The 5,442-nt window shown below is 49.0% G+C and overlaps 1 long non-coding RNA gene across 1 annotated transcript; it reads right to left on the reverse strand.

Moving 5' to 3' along the window:
* Positions 1-3,507: 3,507 nt before the first annotated feature.
* LOC144936995 (uncharacterized) lies at positions 3,508-4,521 on the reverse strand. The gene is made up of 3 exons (XR_013637542.1): positions 4,475-4,521; positions 3,826-3,916; positions 3,508-3,570 (listed from the first exon to the last, which is right to left on the reverse strand). It is a non-coding gene; the product is annotated as an uncharacterized LOC144936995 (long non-coding RNA).
* Between the last annotated feature and the right edge of the window lie 921 nt (positions 4,522-5,442).

The raw sequence follows: 5,442 nt of genomic DNA on the forward strand, positions 1-5,442 counted from the left end.
TCTTCATTGTGCTCAGCGAGTTCACGAGTAGGGGAGTTGTATTGTTGATCTATGCTCCTTGTGTCAGTGCGAGTAGCTGCCACCACCACCGTGTGGCGCTGTCGCACGGCTGAATTTCCCCGGTTTATTGCCGTTGGGTAAAAAAAGGGGATTTTTCTTTGGAGAATCAGTTTTGTGTAAAAAATAAACGACATGTCACAGCAATTATAATTTGTGCACACAACCATAAGTCACAGCAGTTTCCCACGATATAAATCACAATTTGTACAACACGTGTGGACAAAGATAATACATACAGTCCGTATATATACACACACACAATAAAAACACAGCACTTGTATGCATGTTGAACTTCTTTCGCACCGTACGTAGCCAACCGTGCTAATCGGAAGTGTGGAGGGGGGGACACTGCATGTAAACACTGCAACTGTGAGGGTGGAACATCACGTGATCTCACGTACCAGATACAATGCATGGGTTCAATTCCCCACACCGATGACAATGCGATTATTTTTAAACGGTAAATAACAGCTACTGATCTATGACTTCTAATGATACGCTATTCTATGCTTGCATGTGTTCAGGAGGTAAATGCCAACGTCGAGGTCTGATCGCCACGAGAGAGATTCTCAGGAGAGAGTTGGTGTAGTTGCGCTAATCATCCGTTGAAGGAGCTCGGACCACAGCGGTTTAATATGGTCCAGAGTGCAATGAGTAAAAAAGCCCGACATTATTACCAACTCATATAGAGATCACCAATATACCTCACGTGTCAATGATTGCCCCCCAAGCAGTGTCCCACCGAGCGACGCGGAGTTTGACTGAAGCGACCTTCGAGTGCGATGTCTCTCTGCTGTGGGTCCGTTTTCTAAAACGACAGCCCTTGCCACTCCCGTCGGGTGTGTGCAGTGTGCAGCAGCTTGGGTTGTATACAAACAGGGGAAAGAGCTCTGTCGGGTAGGGAAAGCTGAGCACTGGGCTGAAGGAAATACTGCAATAGCAAAGTGAATGTCTATTTACTGAAGGTATTTATTTGAATATTAAAAAGTACACAATGATTATGCATACTTCTTACTATTAGAATAGTCAATGATCTGCTCATCCCTTCTCCACCAATGTCAGTGTCAAGCGCAGGAACTTTAAGTTGGGGGGGGGGGGGGTGTCTAAACTTGAATCACTGTGCACCCAATCTGCCCAGCGGTGGTTGGGCGCAAGATCCCTCCCTGCCCTGGAGGACGAGGCCCAGTCTCTTGGAGGGGCCGAAACTCTTTCCACGTCAAGTTGTGGGCTGGAGGTTCATGTTGACATAACCTGGAGCGGGCATATCTCCCTCGCTCGGGGCAAGACCCACAATGAATTGGGGACATTGCACAGGGCAATCTCCGAGACTGCTGAGGCTGCTGGGATTTAAGCAGCCGAGGTTTGGGAGTATGTGGTGAGGGACGATGACGTAGCCTTCAGGGTCCGACACGAGCCACACCTGGGGGCGTTGAGTGCTCTGCAGGGCATTGTGGGGCACCTGCTGCTGCCCTGTGTGTGGAGGGACCGACGCGTCAGTCTGGGTTAAAGTCACCGGGGTTGGGTATGGGACGGAGGCGTTGGATGTAATTCCACATGGAAAGGAGGTTTGTGTTTTAGAATCCAATCCAGATAAAACTGGATCACCTGTGCTTGGTTCAGATAAACTGGATTCAGGTAAATATGATTCAATTTCATTGAGTTGAGTTGAATCAAATTGAAGTGACTCTAATGCACCTGAATCAGCTTGATCGTAGCTTGGATCAATTTCAAAAGCTCTGACTGAATTTGATTCGAAGTTCATTTTATATTCCCAATATGGATTGAGTCTATCAGATTCAACTGAATCCAGTTCTAATTTAGTTGATTCTGAATTAGCTAAACTGGATTCAATTGAGTCTGCCTCAAAAGCATCTGCATTAATCCTGTTTGACTCAATTAAGCCAGAGAGAGATGACTCTGGTTGAGCTAAATTTGGTGGATGCAAATCAAATTCAGCTGCATCCGGATTAAATAAATCTGTCCGAGACAAATCTGTTTTTGCACAAGGGAGCTCAAACAATTCTCCACTAACCCAATACGGTTCAAATGAACCCGACTTGGAATAATCGAGTTCTGCCAATCCCGGGTGAGAAAAATCCATTTTAACCGAATCCGATTCGCCTAAATTGGCTCGAGACACGGCGTCCGACTCCCCAGAGTCGGACGCCGTGTCTCCTTCAGAGAAGCCGCTGTCCACTCTGCGTTTGCGAGCGCCCGCTGTGGCGGCCCTTCGGATGGCCGTTTGCTTGGGGGAGGCGAGTGGATCGCGAGTGGACAGCGAACAATCGTCGACGTCGTCGCCATCACCGGCACCGCCGCCGCCGCCATTGACGCCCTCACGGGGGTGGAGGAGCGGCCTCTGTGAGTCGACTTCGGACAAAACTTCGATGGGGCAAGCGCCGACCTCCGTGTCTTCCGGAAACCCGGGTGAAACTTCCCATGCACAGCCCTGCATTTGGGGAATCGGCGAGGCGGGTGGGGTGGGGTGGGGGAGAAGTTTGCAATTATTGAAAGGAGAACTCATCCAGGCGCAAATCTGCTTCTTCAACTGGAAGACTGGCAGCCAGCCACGTGTGGTCCACGAGGGCTCTGGGAGTGGCCCGCTGCGAAATGTGGCTCAACCGAGACGCAGATGAGTGACACGAAAGAGAGAGAGACAAACGAGAGAGACACACGAGACCTGGAGTTCAGAGACGGGCAAGATGAAAACGAAGAGAAACAAGAGGTAGAGATGACCAGGCGTTTTCGATGTCGCAACACAACACGCATGCGACACCGTCAAGTCTCTACCCATGACATGCGATGTCACGTGGTGGGCCGCCGTAAATGTAGTGTCGCCAAAGAGCCCTGGTCTAGACTTGCAATGCCATGTGCGGTGAGGGGTGGGCAGGCTTCTTGAGTTGAGTTGGGTTATACGAGGTAGGAAGGAGATGATTAAGGAAGAGTTCCAATGTTGAGCTCTGAGGTGGATGGGGGGGAGGAGGAGGTGGGTGAGGAGGCTTCGGAGGACATCCACGCAGTGAGGCAGATGCATGCAAGGTGAGACGGATCGGACAAGTGCAGAGACTGCGTCCCCAGAGATGTTCGAGTTAAAATCCCGAGGAGAGCAACAACCGCCATGGTGGCAGTAGCAGCACAAAGACAAGTAGTAGATGGAGTGATGAAAAAGATGCCGTAAGGACATCGACAATAGCAATAGTAGATGCATAATGAGACAACAATGAGAGGGATATTGTAATACTCACCGTGATAGTAATTTAGAAACGAGGAGCAGACAGATGAGAAGATTAAGAGACGAGAGTGGATGTATTAATGATCATTATAGTAGCAGGAGCAGAGTTACAAGCAGGACACTGCCGTCGAAAGAGCCCGAGGGCTGTGTTTGCTGTTAAACACATCGAGTGAGTACGTGTGTACTCGCAAACCTGGTAGCTGTCGCTGAACTCGGACATGAGGCGGTTCAATGGGAGGTCGATGGCGGAGACGGGAGGGAAGAGGCGATCCTTGAGTCTGCAGCGCGGGGTTGGGGGCAGAAGGGTGAGAGAGGTGACTGTGAACGTGTGTGTGTGTCGGCCTTCATAGGTGCACGCTGACAGCACTTGCCTCAACAGTCTGTTAAGGCTATACAGGGGATCTTTGTCTTTATTGTATGTACATGTCCGAGTGTGTCTGTGTGGGTGTGTATGTGTGCGTATGTCTTTGATGTATAAGAGCATGTTGTGTGTGCTCATAGGTATACGTTTGTCTTTGTGTGTGTCACATTACCTCTGAAGCTTTGTCTTTGTCACGAAGAGAATCACGACCACCGCCACAATAAACAAGACGACCGCAAGGTAAGGTGACCAAGACCTCACGTCTGTGGAGACAGACACACAAATCCCATTCTCCATGAGCCTCAATCAAGACTCTAATCCTGAAACCCATTCGTCTGCAGGCTTGTCTTGATTGTGCATCTCATTATTGAATTGTTAACAATCTAGCATGTGATATCGAATCATTGGTTGATCGTCAAAATATTGGAAAGCAGTCAAAACAATTACTGATTTTACAATTAATAAGTGGGCTTTCCAACACGCATATAAAGTTCGGTTAGTGAAAAAAGTTTGTAGTCAATGACTTTAGAAGTGCCACCACCACACACTGTGGTGACATCAACGAACGGTTCTGTTAAAGTGAATACACCATCACGCTCGGAGCATTGTGGGATCCAAGACTATGGTGGGCGAGGCCAGGGAATTTAAAGACAGATATTGGCCAAGGCACTTGTTTCAGGGGAAGTTTCATGCAGCGTTTCAGGAACAGACATAAACTGTTGTGAATTGATGTTGCTTTGATAACGAACGTAATTTAACACTCGGTTGTTGTTGTTTTAAGCTGCATCTTCACATCATCCCAAGGTCCCGCAAGGACAAACCGTGCTGAGGCGAAGCCGTCCCCAGCCGCGCTGCACTCCAGCCGCTCCAGGAGCCGCGGTACAAGAAGCTGCTGGGCTGGGTACGCGCCCTCACCCAGTAGCCTCGTCCCGGACTCAACCCCGACATCTCCAGTTGCGTGGACGCCTCCACGGGAACGACCTGCTCGCTCGCTCACGGCCACCGTCCAAACGTTGAGGGACAAGAGTCCGAGAGGGGCTCATGTTGGGTCTGTTGAAGACACCGAGGGTCCTTGGTTTGAGTCACGGGCATCGGTATCTGTCTCATAAGGTTTCATAATAATATAGGAGGGTTTTTTTTGGGGGGGGGGGGTTGGGGGGGTTAGAAAAAAAACAATATTATGGATGATATTGGTTGCGAAAGCCTCAGTTTCATAATGGCCGTGTCAGATTCACGGAGGTGCTGGCCTTGGCTGTGCCTCTGGGTTCAAAATGGCCATGAAGCACTGAGATTCTGGAGTTAAGTCCTGCTTGTGGGTATTTCTCATGAATGCACATGTCGGGTTCATAATGGCTTTCTCGGATTCACAATGACCATGCTGGGTTGACGCTGCATGTTTCAGGTTCACAATGGCTGTGTCTCACCTTCCAATCGGCCTCTTCCCCTGCATCGGTGTATCCGATCTCATAGCGAAGGTGATTGGTCAGCCTCGGGTCAGGTGATGACCACGTGACGTCCAGGGTGCCACTGCTTGTTCCTGCATGCAAGGTCAGGTGACCTGGAGGATTTGTCTGTACTGAGAGGGAAAGAGTTGCAATAGTGGTTGGATGTGTGTTATTGGTTGCATAAGTAATGATGGCATGATTAATATGAGTGTTTGCATGTATAGTAGAGGTTGTATTCATATTTCAAGGGGTAACAGTCGTAGTAGCAGGTATACTAATGATTGCATGTGTAATGTTGGCATGTATGTATGCATTGAAAAAAACTGTACGTGCCCTTAGTCAAT

This window comes from Lampetra fluviatilis, chromosome 18, assembly GCF_964198595.1.
Source record: "Lampetra fluviatilis chromosome 18, kcLamFluv1.1, whole genome shotgun sequence".
Taxonomy (NCBI): domain Eukaryota; kingdom Metazoa; phylum Chordata; class Hyperoartia; order Petromyzontiformes; family Petromyzontidae; genus Lampetra; species Lampetra fluviatilis.